Source organism: Pan paniscus, chromosome 12, assembly GCF_029289425.2.
Source record: "Pan paniscus chromosome 12, NHGRI_mPanPan1-v2.0_pri, whole genome shotgun sequence".
NCBI lineage: Eukaryota > Metazoa > Chordata > Mammalia > Primates > Hominidae > Pan > Pan paniscus.
In genome coordinates this window covers 51,465,458-51,485,437 of record NC_073261.2, presented here as the reverse complement: position 1 = coordinate 51,485,437, position 19,980 = coordinate 51,465,458, and the positions used below count along the sequence as shown (strand labels likewise).

At 47.1% G+C, this 19,980-nt stretch overlaps 1 long non-coding RNA gene across 1 annotated transcript in view; it reads left to right on the top strand.

Moving 5' to 3' along the window:
• The first annotated feature begins 626 nt into the window (after nucleotides 1-626).
• Nucleotides 627-19,980, top strand: part of LOC130541256 (uncharacterized) — a 36,683-nt gene continuing 17,329 nt past the window's right edge. The window contains exon 1 of the long non-coding RNA XR_008955303.2: nucleotides 627-2,964. This is a non-coding gene — a long non-coding RNA (uncharacterized LOC130541256). The remainder of the gene's footprint in view (nucleotides 2,965-19,980) is intronic.

Here is a 19,980-nt window from a genome sequence, read left to right as displayed (position 1 = left end):
AGGCTTGGGGCTTGCACCTTCTGAAGCTGCAGCCCAAGCTGTATGTTGGCCACTTTCAGCCACAGCTGGAGCAGCTGGGACACAGGGCACCAAGTCCCTAGGCTGCACACAGTATGGGGACTCTTGGCCCTTTTTATGAAACCACTTTTTCCTCCAGGACCTCCGGGCCTGTGGGAGGGGCTGCCGTGAAGTTCTCTGACATGGCCTGGAGACATTTCTCTCCATGGTCTTGGGGATTAACATTAGGTTCCTTGCTACTTATGCAAATTTCTACAGCTGGTTTGAATTTCTCCCCAGAAAAAATGGGTTTTTCTTTTCTATCGCATAGTCAGGTTGCAAATTTTCCAAACTCTTATGCTGTTTCCCTTACAAAACTGAATGCCTTTAACAGTACCCAAGTCACATCTAGAATTCTGCTTAGAAATTTCTCCCGCCAGGTACCCTAAAACCTTTCTCAAGTTCAAAGTTTCACAAATCTCTAGGGCAGGGGCAAAATGCCACCATTCTCTTTGCTAAAACATAACAAGAGTCACCTTTACTACAGTTCCCAACAAGTTCCTCATCTCCATCTGAGACCACCTCAGCTTGCACCTTATTGTCCATATCGCTATCAGCATTTTGGGCAAAGCCATTCAACACGTCTCTAGGAAGTTCCAAACTTCTCCACTTTTCCTTGTCTTCTTCTGAGCCCTTCAAACTGTTCCAATCTCTGCCTGTTACCCGGTTCCAAAGTCACTTCCACATTTTCAGGTATCTTTTCAGCAATACCCCACTCCTGGTATTTCTTACCCACTGGGAAGAAAAAGAGATTTAGTTAGACTTACAGTTTCACATGGCTGGGGAGGCCTCAGAATCATGGCAGGAGGCAAAAGGCACTTCTTACATGGCAAGAAAAAATGAGGAAAAAGTGGCTGGGCATGGTGGCTCACTCCTGTAATCCCAACACTTTGGGAGACCAAGACGAGTGGATCATGAGGTCAGGAGTTCGAGACCAGCCTGGCCAACATGGTGAAATTCTGTCTCTACTAAAAATACAAAAATTAGCCAGATGTGGTGGCGAGTGCTTGTAATCCTAGCTACTCAGGAGGCTGAGGCAGGAGAATTGCTTGAACCCGGGAGGCGGAGGTTGCAGTGAGCCAAGATTGAGCCACTGTACTCCAGGCTGGGTGACAAAGCAAGACTCTGTCTAAAAAAAAAAAAAAAAAAAAAAAAGGAAGACGCAAAAGCAGAAACCTCTGATAAGCCCATCAGATCTCGTGAGACTTATTCACTATCATGAGAGTAGCACAGGAAAGACCAACCCCCATGATTTAATTGCCTCTCCCTGGGTCCCTCCCACAACACGTGGGAATTCTGGGAGATACAATTCAATTTGAGATTTGGGTGGGGACACAGCCAAACCATATCACTTATTCAGAAACACAATGAGCCTGTAATTTGTTCGTTTTTTTTTTTTTTTTGTATTGGCCCAATCTAGTTTTGAATCAAGATTACATTAGCTTCATAAAAAAGGCTGGACAATTTTCTCTTTTTCACTTGCTGGAACAATTTGTGAGATAAAAAAATCTGTCTCTTGAAGTCAGGTAGAGCACATTTGTAAAGCTATCTGGGCTTTAGGGAGAGGAGCTATGATTAGCGTTTCAATTTCTTTAATGCTTGTTAGTCTATTCAAGTATACTATATCTTGGCATTTAGTATTTCCCCACAAAGTTGTCTATAATATCTAAAGTTTCACATTATTTGTATACAGTTGTTCATAATACTCTAAAAACTTTTTTTTTTTTAGAAAATTTTGAATACATTCAAAAGTGGATTAATAAACCTCTGGTGCTTCAGCAGTTATCAATTCATGGCCAATGTTGTTTCATCTAGAGCCCCACCCACATCCCCTCACAATTCTTTGAAGTAAATCGCCGACATTGTATAATGACACCTGCAAATGCTCCGGTAAAAATCTTCAAAAGACAAAGACTCTTTTTCAACCTGTTCACAATGTCATTACCTCCTCCCCAGATAATAATTTATCAACATCAAGAAACTCCCAATTAGTGTTTAAACTTCCAATTTTCTCACAAATGTCTTTTTTTTTTTTTTTGGCGGGGGAGATAACTTTGTCATTTGAATCAGAATCCAAAGTTTACACATTGCACTTGGCAGACCTGCCTTTTAATTTCTCATAACCTCTGTTTCTTTTCAGCTTTCTGTTTTCCTCCCAGAGTTTCCCATTATTATTATTATTATTATTTTTTTTTTTTTTTTTGAGACGGAGTCTCGCTCTGTCGCCCAGGCTGGAGTGCAGTGGCGCGATCTCGGCTCACTGCAAGCTCCGCCTCCCGGGTTCACGCCATTCTCCTGCCTCAGCCTCCCGAGTAGCTGGGATTACAGGCGCCCGCTACCACGCCCGGCTAATTTTTTGTATTTTTAGTAGAGACGGGGTTTCACCGTATTAGCCAGGATGGTCTCGATCTCCTGACCTCGTGATCCGCCCGCCTCGGCCTCCCAAAGTGGAGTTTCCCATTATTGCATCTCTAGTTTGACACGTTCCCTTGTCCTCTGTATTCCTGTAAATTGGTAGTTAAATCTCAATTTGATACAGAAGGTCTGGGCTCCCAGCTAAACCCCACCCCTAAGCCAGGAACCACCGCCCTAAGTGAAAACAGGTGATCCTGGTTTTCCAAGCAAATGTTGCCTTTTTGTCTTGCCCCGCCCCTATCCTGTGCCCATAAAAGACTTCAGTTGGCAGCGCAATAGAAGCGGCTGAGCGGCGCGGATACACGCGGCTGAGTGTCAGAGACAATGGATAGATGCGGCTAACTTCAGACGGTGTGGCTTCGGAGAGGGACCTGGCCGGAGACTGCCGGGCTTCAGAGAAAGATCACGTTCCCATCTGCTTTCCAGCCTCCCTTTCCGCTGAGAGCCACCCACCGCTCAATGAAGTCTTCCGCATTCATCACCTTTCAAACGGTTCGTGTGAGCTGATTCTTCCTGGACGCCAAACGAGAACTCAGGTGCCAAGAGGGCAGGGGCTACCACCCTGACTCTCCACTGAGCTGGTTGGCACTTGGCCGTACCTGGACGGCAGAGCTGAAAGAGCGCTGGTTGAAACATGCATGGACACTGCTGTGTAGCACGCATAGAGCCTGCTCCCTCCAGAGAGGAGCGACCGGCGGGTTCTGGGGTTCGTTTGCTCGGGTTCCTGCACCCGCTTGCTCTTAACGCTCCCCCATGCGAGGAGTGGCCAGTGACGGGCTGAGTGAAACGAGCCACTCCAGTTCCTGCCCATGAAGGGGGTCAAAGGAACTATCCCATCTCAAATCCATGATCAGGTTTAGGTTTGATATTTTGACAACGTTACTTCAGAAGGGTTACTGCAATTACATTATTCTTTCATCTTTGTTGTGCCTGTAATTGTTTTTCCCCCTTTTTCATTGTAGGTTTTATCTATTGCAATTTCATTTTCTCACTCTTTTTTTTTTTTTTTTTTGAGACGGAGTCTCACTCTATTGCCCCAGGCTGGAGTGCAATAGCGTGATCTCGGCTCACTGCAACCTCCGCCTCCCAGGTTCAAGCGATTCTCCTGGCTCAGCCTCCTGAGTAGCTGGGATTACAGGTGCGCACAACCACGCCCAGCTAATTTTTGTATTTTTAGTAGAAATGGGGTTTCACCATATTGGCCAGGCTGGTCTTGAACTCCTGACCTTGTGATCCGCCCGCCTCAGCCTCCCAAAGTGCTGGGATTACAGGCGTGAGCCACCGTTCCTGGCCTTTCTCACTCTTTTTCTTGATCAGTCTTGCCAGAATTTTATTTCACTAATCTTTTCAAATAATTAGCTTTTGATTTGGTCATTTCTTTCTGTTTTTTCCTTCTCCATTTTATTGATTTTTGCCTTTCTTTACTTATTTTTCCTTCTTGTTTCTTGGCTCTGTTGATCTTATTCCAACTTCTTGAATTTACAGTTTTACTTGTGTTTGAAGTTATAATTTCTCTTTATCTACTGCTGTAAGTCCTACACATTTTGATACATTGCCATTTCATTGATACTCTAAGCAGCCAGCAATTTGCTATACATTTTTTTTTTACCTTTTAAAATATATTATTTAGTTTCCAGTAATATGTTTGTATAAACTATCCCTCTGTTATTCATTTCTAATTTTTTGGCATTCTGGTCTGAGAACATGATCTGTATGACATTGATTCTTTGGAATTTATCAAGTAATCCTTTGTGGCCTGGTATACGGACAATGTCATAACCCTTATATATGTGCTTGAAAACTGTTTTCTCTAGTGTTGAGCATAGAATTAGAAGGGAGGGGGAGAGACAAGCACAGAGGCAGATATATTCCACAGCATTCACAGAAGTTATTTCTGGGATGGGAAAATTACAGGTGATCTTTATTTTCTTCTTGGACAGCAGTAGTCTTTACTTGCCTGTGATTCCAAACATGTTTGAAAACAATGTCAGAGATCTCATAGGCCTCCCAGTGCCCTGGGTGGGTAAGAGCACTGGTGTGGACAAGAGGGAACATTTGCCATTGCCCATCATCTGGGTTGTTCACCTGACCTTCTGGGCCTGCCATCCTGTTCTATGAAATGAGGATATTTGGCTGGGTGCAGTGGCTCACACCTGTAATCCCAGCACTTTGGGAGGCCGAGGTGGGTGGATCACCTGAGGCCAGGAGTTCTAGACCAGCCTGGCCAATATGGTGAAACCCTGTCTCTAATAAAAATACAAAAAATTGCTGGGCATGGTGGCATGTGTCTGTAGTCCCAGCTACTCGGGAGGCTGAGGCAGGAGAATCGGTTAAACCCAGGAGATGGAGGTTGTGGTGGGCTGAGATCGTGCCACTGCACTCCAGCCTGGGTGACTGAGTGAGACTCCATCTCAAAAAAATAAAAAAATAAATAAAAATAAAAAATAATAATAAAAAAGAAATGAGGATATTTAAGCTCCCACTCAACTTGAACATTTATATTGTTATTTATAAGCTCCATCTGCTGCTGGCATGAATACCTGAAAATCCTGGGACTGTGGGATGTGGTCCAGGCTCTCAGGTGTCAGCATCGCAGGGAATCCCACAAACCTATCCGTGGAGGGAGTGCAGAATCTCACGCGTGAAGGGGCTGGGGTGAAGCCTTTCTCATAGTATTATCTGGAGAGGGTGTGCCTTTCCCCTTCTTTCATTTTGGGATAAGCATGGTTTTTTCTCTCACTGTACTCTGTTTTCCAGTCTGCAAGCCCATTTCCAGGGAAAGCAGACAAGAAGTGCCAATTGGAGCATTGAAGTAAATGGGAATCAGTATCCTTGGCAGTGCCTGGACCTGCTGAGCGACAAGCGTGTGTTTTGTTTTATTAAATGTTTTCCTTTTTAATAAGCAGTGGGAAATGTCAGGACCACCTGCAGCTGCCTGCTGACCCTGGGACTGGAGTAGGGGATGCAGCACTCGGCCTCCAGTTGTGTTTTTCTTCTCTGATAGCTCAGTTGTGCCAGGAGTATACTCGCCTTGGCGCTCCAGAATCATCCTAGGGAATCAGCTCCGCCTTCTATACAAGCAGAATTCTACCTCTAACAGGACCAGGCGACCCCTTCTTTGGCAACTTTCTATACATTTCTAAGCCCCTGATGTTGCCCTAAGGCCATTTTCCTATGCTCCATAGGATGAAAATATCAGGAAAATGGTTTGTGCGTGTTTATTATTCAGTTTATACACATTATGCATGAAGCAAGTATGAAATTGCTGCACAAACACTGGGATGCAAGAAATGTCATACTACTGAAATCAGATTAGATCTAGTTCTGAGCCCTCCCTCACCAGGGGGATCAGATGTCCCAAATCAGGTATTCTCCAGGATGGAGCAAGAGTCCCTTGGGGATGACAAGGCCAGAACCACCTGAGAAAGAGCCTCCAGTCTTCAGCCCATGTGGTCCCGTGATTTCTGAGCCCAAGTGGCCTCTTGGAGGGCTCCCAGTGACTGCCAGTCAGCTGCGACCCCTGTGCTCAGGTATCCACCCCACTTCGCACCAGACGCTGTCCCAGACCCTGCTGAGAGATAGCACCCCGGGATGCAGCACTGGGCACTGCACGTGGCAAATGACCATTTTTTTAAAGACAGTGTCTCACTCTGTTGCTTAGGCTGTGGTGCAGCGGTACAAACATGGCTCACTACAGCCTTGACCTCCCAGGCTGAGGCGATCCTGCTGCCCCAGCCTCCCATGTAGTTGGGCCTACAAGCGTGCAAAACCATACCCAGCTGATCTTTTGGTACTTTGTAGAGTCGGGGTTTTGTCATGTTGCCTAGGCTTGTCTTGAACTTCTGGGCTCAAGTGATCTGCTTGTCTTGGCCTCCCAAAGTGCTGGGATTATGGGGGTGAGCCACTGTACCTGGCCGACTTTTGGATTTTTAAGTGAAATGAGAAGCCACTGGAAATGGTTTTGAGCAAAAGAGTGTCAAGGTCTGAGTTAAATTTTAAAAAGTGTACATTAGCTGCCATGGAGACAACAGGGAGTCACAGAAAAACCAGTCATGAGGCGATTGTGAAGGCCAGGTGAGAGATGATAGACCAGGGAGTGGCGACGTCAGCCGTAAGAAGTGGTCAGGGTCTGGGTGTGTTTTGAAGATGAAACCAATAGATTTCCTGATAGAATGGATATATGTGTGAAGGAAAGAGACTCAAGGCTGACTCCAAGGTTTTTGGTCTCCATTCCATGAAAGAATGGAGCTGCCATCGACAGACATGGGGAAAACCGAAGGAGGTGCAAGTTCTGAGGGGAAAATCAAGAGACTTATTTTGAGCCAACCCAGGAGCAACAGTGACCCTAGCACCCCGACTGTGGGCTTGAACGCCATTTGCCAGGTTTGCGGATCCACAGTCTGGGGCAGAAAATGGACCAGATGTCCTGGAGCTTCTTGAAGTACCAGATAGCAAGGAAACTATCAAAGATGATTAGGGTTCTGTCAACAGGACTAAGTAGCCAACTAGGAGGAGCTCCCGTTTGCTGAAAATGGGATAATGTGAGCATCAAAAGGATAAAACCACAGTGGATGGAAACATCATCGAATGTGTTTGGACCATGAATTTATGGCGATATTAACATTGGTCTCATAATTGGTATCTTTTGGAAAATGACAGGGAATCAATTCATTATTTTAAAAACTAGTTAAAAATGGAAAGAAAAACCATTTTGTACTGCCTTTCCTGTAGAAACTTTACCTCAGGGTAACCAAGCAGTAGATGAGGGGACATTTCTTTGCATGGAAGGATCCCAGTTAATGAATGAAGAAGAATGATAAGTTTTGAATGTCACCATCTGGCAATCTTCATGAGGTAATAGGCCCAGGCAGTGAACATAAACTGCTCAGAATACGGCAAAAAGAGAGAAAAGCAGACAATTTGTGCCTCTTGATGGGAGACCATACCACCACCTCCAGAATCCAAACACCAATTTGCAGATACTAGAGCAGGGGGTGGGACATGTTAGACTGTAGCATGGGGTGCATTCAGCAAAAGTAAGGTAAGGAAAAGTCTCTAGAACCTTGTTTCAACAAGCACATTGAAAAGAAAAAAGAGATGGAGAGAGAACCTATAGATTAAAAGAGATGTAAAAGATATATCATGCATTACACTGGGTGGGCCTTATTTGGATTTTGAATCAAACTTACAAAAATTATGAGACAATGAGAAATTTGAACAATGTGGTTATTAGAGATGTTAAGATTTTTTAAATGAATATAATAATAGTATGATAGTTATGTTTAGAAACGAGGCCTTATCTTTTTGAGATGCAAACTGAAATATATACAGATGAAATGATGCAACATCTATAGGACTGGCTTCAAAATAATTCAGGCCGGAGGGAAAAGAGACAACATTGACCATGAGTTAGCAATTGCTGAACCTGTGTGATGGGTATGTGGGGATTCACTATACAAGTCTGTCTTTCTATTTTTGTGGATGTTAGAAATTCCCTATTATAAGAAGCAAAAAAGAAAGGATAAAAAAGGAAAAGGAAAAAAAAAGGAGGAAGGATAGGAAGATGGAAGGAATGGAAAAAAGATGGCAAGGAAGAACGGAAGGAGGGAGGAAGAAAGGAAAGCAAGGAGAAACTTTTGGGTGTGTTAAGTTTGTGCTGCTAATTTCATGTTCACACAGAGATGTTGCATAGGTAGTTGAGTCATGGAGGGACTGAAGTTCAGGAGAGTATTAAGGTAGAGTTGAAAATTATGGAGCCTTAAATTGATAAATATTAAAATCACAGAAGTGTGTGAGATCACCTTAAAAATGAATATGAGTAAGAGACAGAGATTTAGTACTACTAAATCTTGGGGATTTCCAAAATTAAGAGGTAGGAAGGAAGAGGCAGAAAAGGGGCCATGCAGATGCAGCTAGAATGGGAGAAGAGAAGAAAGGGGTGTTCTGGGGACCGAAGTGTCGGACACCATGTCATCAAGGAGGGGGCATGCGCCATCATCTGTGTCAAATGTGGGTAGGGTGGAGTGGATGTGGCTGAGGGCTGACTAGGGCATTGGGCAGAGAGGAGTTAAGTGTTGACCTGGACCAGGGGAGTTTTGGGCGCGTTGGGGGGGAGAAACCCTAGTGTGGATTACTGAAGGCAGAGATGGAGATGAGAGCCATGAGCATTGTTGAGACTTAGGGGAGTTTAGAATAAAGATCAGCAGAGAAATCAGATAGAGGTGTGGGTGGGATGTAAGGCCAATAGGGTTTTTTTTTTTTTTAAGAGATGAGAGAAATTACCAGCATGTTTTATTCTGATGGAAGTGATGAACGTAGAGGGAGAGAAGAAGAGAGAGAGAGAGAGATTGACTGAGAACAGTAATCAGTGATGATGTGAGAGGGGGACAATTACTAGCCGGATGTCCTGGATCACCCGGTGGGCCTGAAACAGGTTTGTAATCAGGTCATCTCTGATGCATTTGGTGTCAGGACACATATATTTCACGGTCAGAGGCCTGAATACCACGTCCAGGTCTTCCCAGGGACCTCATGGAGGTGCTGATGCAGGCTTGATGCTCATGTGGCTATTCTGAATCCGGGTCCACATTGAGGGGATGGGTTGGGCCTCCAGGTGTGGGGCTCACAGGCCAGCCCAGGCAGTGTCAGCCCAGCTGAGCTCGCTTGGAGCCATTTTCTTGGTCAACTTGTACATGTTCTTAGTAAATCCCTCACCTTTCACTCACTGGCTGGCACTGAGAAGCAGCTGATGCCTTCCTGTTCCAACGGGAGCATGTGCCTGCTGTTTGCAGCAGGATCCCGACAACTCTGGCTGTGCTCTTGCTCTGCCACTTCTTGTGGCTGCCCATCACTGAGGACAAAATGGTGAGGTGAGGCCAGACAACACAGACCACACATTGGGGAAGGGCCAGCATTTGGTGCTGGGGCCTGTGGTCAGGCCAGGCTCTGCTGGGGCAGGAGGGCGAGATGCTGCTTCTGGGTCTGAGGATGAGACCAGAGGCAAGGCTGAGGTGGAGCTGGGAGCAGAGCAGGTGCTGGGATGGAGCAGCTGGAGAATGCTGGTTGCTTGATCAACACAATGTCTCTTCCCACAAACATTTCCCTGCATTAAGTCTCATTTAATTTCCACCATGTTAATAATAAGAAGCCTGGTAGCCCCTTGGGTACCAATCACAAGGATCACCACTAGACTGAGTCATCCTTCCCGGGTGTCTGCATGTGGTTTCTTCAGCATACAGAACGGAGCTCTGAGGGTTTCCCCCCAGCCACTGCCCACAGCCACATCCCACAGGGAGGGCCTTCAGTGCAAAATGTGGAGCAGTCACTCCAGTTTCCCACACTCTGGTATTAGCTCTGGCTTAGGTAACCCGCCAGCTCTTCATTCCCCAAGCGATGTGTGTCCTACTACATCCTTTCACAAATGCCTCATGGCACCATTGAGAAGTGCCCTGGACAGAGGGTCCAGAGAGCTACAGTTTACTTCAAGCTCTGCACTGACCAGCCTTGGGCCTCACTTCTTCACGTTTGACACATTTTTGTTCTGAGCATTGGAGATGCAGTAGTGACAAAAGAAAATTCCTGCCTGCATAAAATGTGTATTCTAGTGGGGAAACAGATATTAAGCAAATTAAACATATAATGTGCCAGACAGTGACAAGGTCTATGAAGAGAAATAAAACAGGATAGGGGGCAGGGAGGTGTGAGTGGAGTGTGTATGTGCATGTGTGTGATTTTACATAAGGTGATCAGGGAAGGCTTCTAGGAGGAGATATTTGAGCAGAGGCCTGAAGGAGAAAGGCATATGGTTACGTGGGGAGAGCATTCCAGGAAGAAGAAACAGTGGGTGCAAAGGCCTTGAGGCTGAGCATGCTTGATGTCCCAGGAAGAACTGGGGCCCTGTGTGGCTGGACAAGAGGGACTGAAGAGGAAGCTGGCAGGAGATTAGTTTCCAGAAGTGGGGACAAAGTGGGCAGGTTGTGTAGCATCATGGGTCACTGGAAGGTCTCTGGCTTTCGTGCTCAGTCACATAGGAAATATTAGAGGGGTTTGAGAAGTGGAGTTACATGTTTAAAAGAATTGCTCTGGTGTTGTGTGGAGAACAGGCTGTAGGGGGTGGGAGGAGGCAAGGGCAGGAGCTGGGGGTCCAGTAAAGGCTATTGTAATGACCCAGATGAAAGATGTTGGTGCTTTGGAGGAGCTGGAGAAGAGGTCAGATTTCTGGATAATTTTGGAAAGTCAGAAAAGGTTTGCTGGTGGATTGCATGTGCAAGGGGAGGGGCAAAAAAAGGAGTTGAGCATGATGTGGTCATCATTAGAGCTGTTCACAAATATTTTGGTTGTTTTCTTTTTTTGTTTGAGATGGAGTCTTGCTCTGTCATCCAGGTTGGAGTGCAGTGGCACAATCTCAGCTGACTGCAACCTCTGCCTCCCGGGTTCAAACAATTCTCTGCCTCAGCCTCTCGAGTAGCTGGTATTACAAGCACCTGCCACCAAGCCCAGCTCATTTTTGTATTTTTATTAGAGATGGGGTTTCACCATGTTGGCCAGGCTGGTCTTGAATTCCTGACCTCGTGATCCGCCTGCCTCGGCCTCCCAAAGTGCTGGGATTATAGGTGTGAGCCACCGTGCCCAGCCAGTTGTTTTCTTTTTTGGGCACTTAGTAAGTTTGTGCTTCCAACCCTCCTTTAATTTAGGTGTGGCCATATGACTTGTTTTGGACAATAAAATGTAAGCAGAAGAGGTGCACGGGGCTTCTGGGCAGAAGCATTTCACTGCAAGTGCAAGACCCTGCAACATGCCCCTTCCTCTGTCTCAAAAAACATGAAAACATTTTGTCAAGATACAGCCTCCATCAGCCTTAGTCCCTCAGTGAAACTGATGAGTAGAGTCTCCTGTCAACTCAGCCTGGACATCAGCAAAAACATGAACATTTGTGGTGTTTTTGGGGTTCTTTGCTACGGAAGCATCACCTAATTTATATTGACGAATACAGATAACATGATGAAAGCATTTATTCTGAACAACTGGAAGATTAGAGTTTTCATTTATTGAGATGGAAAATGCTGTGGGAGCAAACAGGAGCAAAAGGTTTGAAGGGGGAGGATTAGGAATCTGCTTTTGGACATGCTACGTTTGAACGCATTAGGCATCCACGTGCAGATGTTGAGTCAGCAGTTGGGGATGTATGGGTCTGAAGTTCAGAGGAGAGTTCAGGCTGGAAAGAATACATTCAGAGTTGTAAACGTGAGGCCAGGCAGGATCACGAGGAAGTGAGTGTCAGTAGAGAAGAATGTGCATAGCCTTAGGCACTTGAGTGAATAGACTCAACTGTGTGGAAGTCTGCTGACAGGTCATCTAAGATGAGGACTCTCAACTGACCGTTGGATTTGCAATGTGGACCTGAAGAGTAATTGTGGTGAAGTTGTGAGAAAGAAACTGATTGAAGTGGGTTCAAGAAAGAACGAGAGGAGAGAAAGTGGAGTTTGAGTATAAATAACTCTTTTGGAGAGGATTGGTGTAATTGAATGGCAGGGGTATGAGATTTGAGGTCAAGGAAATATTTTTATTATTTTTTACGATGAGAGAAATTGTAGTACACATGTATATTTATGGGAATGACTCAGTAGAAAGACCAAAAATTTCATATGTGAGAGAAGGACCAATTGATGAAGTGATGTTCTTGAGTGGGCGCGAGGATGGGATCGAGTGCACAGCGGAAGGTGGCACTTAGGAACACGCAGCACTCATCCATGCCAGCAGGAGGCAAGGCAGAATGGTGAGTACAGGAACACGTGCACTGATGTGGTGCTGGGAGTGTGGGTAGAATAGGCGGTTGTTCTGGATGATGGATACGGTTTTTCTCAGCTCTTAAAAATGTATTATTTCAAAATCAAACTTTTCATCATAATCTTGTCTTTAGCTCTTTCCTATTCTTCATCTTGCAGATCTAGATAGTCATTAGGCTCTGTTGATTTCACCTACTGAGTGGGTCTTGTCTGTAACGCCCATCTGGCTCCTTCAGCTCAGTGCGATGGAAGGGCTCTGCTCTGTAGCGACTAGAATTTAAAGCTAGCTGGAATTTATCAGGCATTTGATGGCTACCTGTTTAGGGGCCCTAGCAGGGAAGTATTCCAATAAAATTGGGATAATAATATGCTTACCCCATAGGCCCATTTAGAGAATTAAGATAAATATCAGGTGCTAAGCGCTCAGCATTTCCCTGGCACATAGGAGGTTGAGCTGTTGGTATCTTCATCCACCATCACTGCTGTACTTCATGGTGAGCTTTCTATAGAGCAGGTCTCTGCTTTAGAACCTCTGACTCTGCCAGCTACCTGGATCAAATTTGAACTTTTCACCTGTTAAACCAAGGCTTTCATGATCTGGCCCCAAACTCCCTTTTTTGCCCCATGTCCCAGCACTTCTCTTTCATGTTCCTTCTATTTCAGACACAGAACTAGCCCTTCTTCACCTATATCCTTTCTTTTCAGTTCCACGAGTTTACGGAAGATATCTTGTCACTAAGCCTGGCAAAATCCTGCCCATTCTTTAAGATTTAATATATATCACGTTTTCCTGCGGTACTTCCTGGACTTCCCTTCGGACGCCTCTGGTCCCCAGTCTGGCTCCTTCTTAGGCCTGTCCCGTAATTCTAAGCTTGTCTGGCTGTCCTTCCACTATGAGCTCTTTGGGAGCAGGATCTCTGTTTAGTTCCATTCTTTTTGGTGCCTTGAACAGTACCTGGCACCAATAAACACCTTAAGGAATGACCACATTCCTTATTCCCTCCTTTGTATCCACCTCTTTCCTAGCCCTTAGTGTTGCACATTGTTGATGGCCTGTCTTCCCCATCACGCTATTAATGCCCTGGGAAACAAGACATTATCTTTATTTCTCCCCACGTCACCAGAGCCTAACACACAGTGGCTCCATCTCCGCTCACTGCAACTTCCGCCTCTCGGGTTCAAGCGATTCTTGTGCCTCAGCCTCATCATGAGTAGCTGGGATTACAGGTGTGCGCCACCGTGCCCGGCTAATTTTTGTATTTTTAGTAGAGATGGGGTTTCGCCATGTTGGCCAAACTGGTCTCCAACTCCTGACCTCAAGTGATCCGCCCGTCTCGGTCTCCCAAAGTGCTGGGATTACAGGCTTGAACCATCGCTCCAGGCCTCGACAAACGTTTAATGAATAAAACGATGAAAGGACCCGTCGCCTCCTAAATGCAGATCTCGAGGGAGCCTCCAGGTGGCGCTCGCCGCTCGGGGAAGCAGGGAGTCGGTGCGCCGCAGCTCCGGCAGGCGTCTGGGAGGTGGTCGCCTCCTCACCTGCCCAGCGCACAGCCTCAGGCGGCCGTCCCCCGGGAGCGGGTGGCGGTGACCTCAGGACTGACACGCTGCCTCCTCCGGGCGGGTGCGCAGCCTGCGTCAGGGGCGCTGTTATCCCTGTGCTCTTGGACCCCGCAGTTGTTTTAGGAACATTCACTGGAGAGCGAGAAGGGGGCCGCCTTCCGGTGCCCGGTGGGCAACACCTAAGCCGCGGTGTTTACTGGTGAGGGAGTCGGCTGTCTGCTGGCGGCTGTGACAGCTGCAACACGCCACACAAAGATGTTATTTACCTGTCATATTAATGATAGTGTTAGCAAGTGCGTGGCACGTCCAGTACTTTTTTTTTTTTGACACGGAGTCTCGTTCTGTCGCCCAGGCTGGAGTGCAATGGCGCGATCTGGGTTGACAGCAACCCCCGCCTCCCGGGTTCAAGCGATTCTCCTGCCTCAGCCTCTCGAGTAGCTGGGATTACAGGAGCCCATGACGAAGCCCGGCTAATTTTTTGTATTTTTAGTAGAGACGGGGTTTCACCGTGTTGGCCAGGATGGTCTGGATCACCTGACCTAGTGATCCTCCCGCCCCCGCCTCCTAAAGTGCTGTCCAGCACTATTCTAACTGCTATGTACACATTTACTCAAAGGTACATAAGATAATACAAAATAAAAATTTCCATTTTATAATGAGGAAACATAGGGGCAGAGGTTGGGTAACTTGGCCGAGATGATCCATTTAGCAGTAGCAGAGGCATGGTTAGAACCCAGGCGGTCTATACCAGAGCTGGCAGATGCCCCTTTTATGCACCCCTGCCTCCCTCTCAATGTCCAGCAGGGCTACCATTCCTGTTCCAGCCGGCCCGCGCTCAGCCAGCCAGACACCATTTATTAAGCACTTACTATGTGCCAAACACCTTGCTTAGTGTTGGGGATGAGCAGGTAAAGGGGAGAAAGTGTCTCCCTTTCAGAAGCCTCCAGGCTATCAAGGGAGAAAAAAGTGTTGTGGGGGAAAAAAGTGTTGTGGGGGAGGGTTGTGCCAAACGCTAATGATGGACAGAGTAATAATGGGCACCCATGGGAGGAGCCGTGGCAAAGGAGATGCTGGCCTTCCCAGACAGCCCACCTGGCCCTTTTCTTGTGTGCCGCTCTTGTTATGGGTTTTTCTGGGGGAGGCATGGGGACACTGGTGCTCTGGCCTCGGTTCTGAGAGCCTGTCCAGGCCCGAGTCCCTCTAGGGCTTGGGCACACCCCACTCCAGTCTTGTCCTTGAATCCCTGCACAGTGGCTGGGACCCTTGTCCTTAGTGCCAACTTCTCTGGTGCTGCCTGCCTGCCTAAATTTCTGAATATCAGGGACTGTGCTCCACTTGCTGCTTAGACACTGCTCCCATCCTCCCACCGGTTCCCATCCTCAGCCTGGTCCCATGATCAACAGCCACAGCTTACCTGATCTTCCCCTAAACTCTGGTTTTTGTGGCCCCAGACTAGCCAGCTCCCTGTCCTTCTGGTGCAATCACACTTCTACCTCTACTCCAACTAGTGGTGTCTATGTGTAAGACCCCCAGATCCCAGACTCTTTCCTTTTCCTCTGATACATCAGTCCCCTGCTGACTCCACCCATCCTAGATGCCTTCTCGGTTGATCACTTGAACCACTTTCTTGCTGGCCCCTCAACTTTTCTGTCTCCTTGTAAACACTTGCTCTAGAAACCCCCTCCTTTCTCCACTTCTTCACCTGGGGTGCTCAGGGATGCTGAGCTGGAATTCACAGAGCTGGCAGGTTGGTGCTGGGCAGTTTTGGGAACATGATTTTCAGGCCCCAGTGTAAAAACATGTGGGGCCAGGCACAGTGACTCACATCTATAATCCCAGCACTTTGAGAGGCAACTCAGGAAGATCACTTGAGACCATGAGTTTGAGACCAGCCTGGGCAACATAGCCAGACCCTGTCTCTGCCAAAAATTAAAAAAAAATTAGCCAGACATGGTGGTGCGTGCCTGTAGCCCCAGCTACTGGGGAGGCTGGGGTGGGAGGATGGCTTAAGCCCAAGAGGTTGAGGTTGCAGTGAGCTATGATTGCATCACTGCACTCTCACCTGGGTGACAGAGTGAAACCCTGTCCGTAAACAACATACTTTTTATTGTCTGTAAAAAACAAACAAACAAATAAAATAAACACATGGGGCCCTTGTTCAAAAATTTTAAGAATTTCAAGATGACAACAGTAGACAGCAGTTAAACCAAGTTCAGGGCCCTTCTACTCATGGAGCCTGTGTGACTGCATGGGTTATAGCCCCCTGAAGTGCTGGGCCAATGCCCCCACCTTCTCAGAGCTTCCAGGGCTATCTGATTACTCTGAAGTCTCAGACCTGTGGTCTCTCCTGTCTTCCCAAGTGGTCTGCCACCACGGTTGTCCTTAGCTATCCCATCCCATCCCATCCCATCCCATCCCATCCCATCCCATCCCATCCCATCCCATCCCAGTCTCAGACAACATTCCCTGCAGCCTCACTTGCATTCACCCAGGCTTTCTAGAGTGAAGGAGAAAGCCTGGAGTTCCCAACAGTGGGAAAGCTACCTGGACCAGGTGGTGTGGTTGACAATGACTGAGAATCTGTCTTCAGGGATCCCTGCAGAGGCTGGTGTCCTCAGCTGTACAGGGATTGGATCTAGATGTCAAGGGAGAAGACGGAAGGTAGAGAAGGAACCAACAAGCAGGCTCCTTCCCATTCTAACTGGGCACTTTCCACAACTTCCTGAATCTAATTCTCTAGGGGCCTTTTATTTTTCCTGTTTCATAATTGTAGAGATGAGGAAACAGGCTCAAAAAGGTTAAGCAGCTTGCGAGCCCACACAGCTAGTAACTGGTGGCAGCAGGCCTTAAGGCTAGGTTGGTGTGAGGGCAAAATCCTACCCTTTCCTCCTTGAATCTTGCTTTCCTAAGGGGCAGAGCTAGGCCTTGACAGTTATTCCCTCATCAAATCTAACTTCCTTTCCTGCCCCCTCTCCCCTGCCACCATCACAATGATTGCCTCATGAGGAAATTTAATCTCATCCTCAGAACCTGCCAAGTTGAGCACTTCTGCTCGCTGATGATAAAAAGAATACCCAACTTTCAGGAAGAAAAAGTCATTTGGCTGTTCTCTGACAGTCCCTCCTCATCTGAACCTCACCTTTCCAGAGTGGGAGAGAATTTTGTCCCTCTCTGCTCCCCACTTGCCCCTGGCCCCGGTTATCTCTGGGCATCTCTCTTTTTCTTTTCTTTTCCTTTTCTTTCCTTTTTTTTTTTTTTTTTTTTGGAGACGGAGTCTTGCCCTGTTCCCCAGGCTGGAGTGCAAAGGCATGATCTCTGCTCATTGCAACCTTTGCCTCCCGGGTTCAAACGATTCTCCTGCCTCAGCCTCCCAAGTAGCTGGGATTACAGGCACCTGCCAGTTAATTTTTGTATTTTTAGTAGAGATGGAGTTTCACCATGTTGGCCAGGCTGGTCTCGAACTCCTGACCTTGTGATCTGCCTGCCTCGGTCTCCCAAAGTATTGGGATTACAGGCATGAGCCACTGTGCCCAGCCATCTCTCACCGTTTTGTCCCCCATTTGAAACTTTGCCACCAGCCTGGTCCTGGCCACAAGCAGGGTCACCTGTTTTCCTGTCTTACTTCATGCCCCTTTCTTTTTTTGTTGAGATGGAGTCTCGCTCTGTCATCCAGGCTGGAGTGCAGTGGTGTGATCTCGGCTCACTGCAACCTCCACCTCCCGGGTTCAAGTGACTCTCCTGCCTCAGCCTCCCGAGTAGCTGGGACTACAGGCACCCACCACCACACCCAGCTAATTTCCATATTTTTAGTAGAGACGAGGTTTCACCATGTTGCCCAGGCTGGTCTTGAACTACTGACCTCAAGCAATCTGCCCTCCTCAGCCTCCCAAAGTGCTGGGATTAGAGGTGTGAGCCACCATGCCCGATCACCCCTTGCTTTTTGATTGTGCTTCAGCCAGCGCCCCTCCCGAGGCAGGTAAAAGTGGTATTTTTTTTTTAATTTTATTATTATTATACTTTAAGTTTTATGGTAAAAGTGGTATTTAGGAGACTCTTGGAAATGAGATCACTGACCAGATACTTGATAATGTTAGGAATTTGTGTTATCTAGATGTGGTGAAGGCACTGAGGTTATATATATATTTAAAGGAATCAGTTTCTGAGGTATAGCTCAAAATATTAATTGATGAAACCAATCCCAAACCAAATATTTGGGATTTGCCTCAAAATAATATCAGAGGGGAGAAATAAGTAGGGTTTTTGGTTAAAACAAGATTGACTATAAATTAATTGATGGTTGCTGAACCTTGGTGCTGGGTACATGAGGTTTCATTGTGCTATTTAACCTACTTTTGCATTTGTCTGAATTTCTCCATGATAAAAAGTTTTTTTTAAATGTTAGGCATTAAAATGAAAGACAGTAAACTCAAGAGCTCTGTGTATGTAAGAGTGAGAATGGGGTGGCAGAACTTGGAAGGGGCCTAAAGTAGGTGAGTGCAACGAGGCAAAGTACAGCACATTTCTGCTTTCCTGGAATAAGTCTGTAAGCAGCCACAGCTCTCCCAACCCCGCCCCAGGCCCGCTGTCCTCAGCTATGACTAGCAGGAGCCCAGGGTCCACTGCTGGGAGCCCACCTCCTCCATCATGTCTTGCTGGAATCCCGGGGGCTTATGCAGGCCTGAATGGGGCTCCCCGAGACTTCTGTCTAAGGAAGCCATGCACTGGCCAGCTTCATGGCTGTGGCTGCTCTTTCTCTCTCTGACACGGGAGGCTTTTGCTGGGTGATGGCCCCTTACCTTGGCTTCTGCTGTTTTCTTTTCCAGCAAAGGGTGCTTCTCTGGGTGGGGCTTCAGAAAGAGGCTGGCCCCATAGTGCCTCTCCCTTCTAGGGTCCGCTCTGCCCCGGTAGTCTCTTTTATTCTCTCAGGGTGCAACCCTGGGCTGTGGTTTTAGGTGCCCTGCCCTGGTCTTGGTGGGGCTGGCCCCGCCCCATAGGACAAGAAGTTCGTGGGCCTTGTCTGTGTGCCACCCAGGGCCAGTCCTCCTTTTGGTGCATGGTTCGTAACCCAGGGCCCAGAATTCCCTGCTCAAATGTCCCAGCCTCTTCCAGGGCTGTGTGAACCTCTTCCCATCTGTCCCGTCTGTGGTGAGCTCACTGAGGCCTCAGGGATAGCTAAGGGGTGGCTCTTATTAGCGGCCTTTACACAGAGTTTGGGCATGCGGGCTGAAGTGTTTGTTCAGTGCCTGCTGGTGGACCTGAGAGGGGAAGAGAAGGTGGGGTGCTGACCAACTGCCTTCATTTATACTTTTCCAATATTAGAGGCAGATGTGGGTCTGCGGTCTATTTAGGAAAGGGAAAAATGTGATTCCTTTTTCCAACTGTGTCCCCCCTTTCCCTAACCTTCCTTTCTTGTAGGGTGGATTAACAGTTTTTTTTTGGCAGAAAAACACACCAACCAACAAATGAACAAAAATCAACACCCCAAGCTATACATACAAAACAACAGGCCCAACCCACACACTGAGAAATCGGACACTCAGCAGGCCACTCTGCCAACATGCTTTGAAAGGATACTCTTAAGAGGTTTTGGAGGTAGGGTTAACCTCCGAAGGGGACAATAGGGACTGATGTTTGCCTCAGGCTGATAGGGACAAAGGGCATTGCAGAGGAGAAGACAATGGAAGTGAGCCTTGTGGGCTTATTTGGTGGCTGGCAGCTTGAAGGTTTCTCCCTCTAGGGCAAAGGTTTCCAAGCTATTGTTCACTGAAGAGCCTCCTCTTCAAACATAAGCTTACCTGGAGACCCAGTATGAGAAACAAATGTTAGTGGAGATATTCTGGCCAAAACAGAGTTGGGGGCAGGGTTACTGTCCTGCTTGGTGACCTGCCTACTTTGCCCAAGAAACAAGTTGAAAACTTCCACATCTCGGGAAATGCCCAGGTCAGGCTGCATCAGGGCTGTTCCTCAGGAGCTCAGGGACACAGTGAAAGCAAAGGACACCAATGCTGGGTGCTTGGGACAGTGTCCTGTTCTCCTCATGTGGTGGTCAGTGCCAGTACACATAGGCAGTTTTCTGCCTTTAAATAAGATAACATAAGAAGCTGTTTGTAAAGTGTAAAGAACTGAGCACGCATTAGGTGATTTCTTTTCTTTTTTTCTT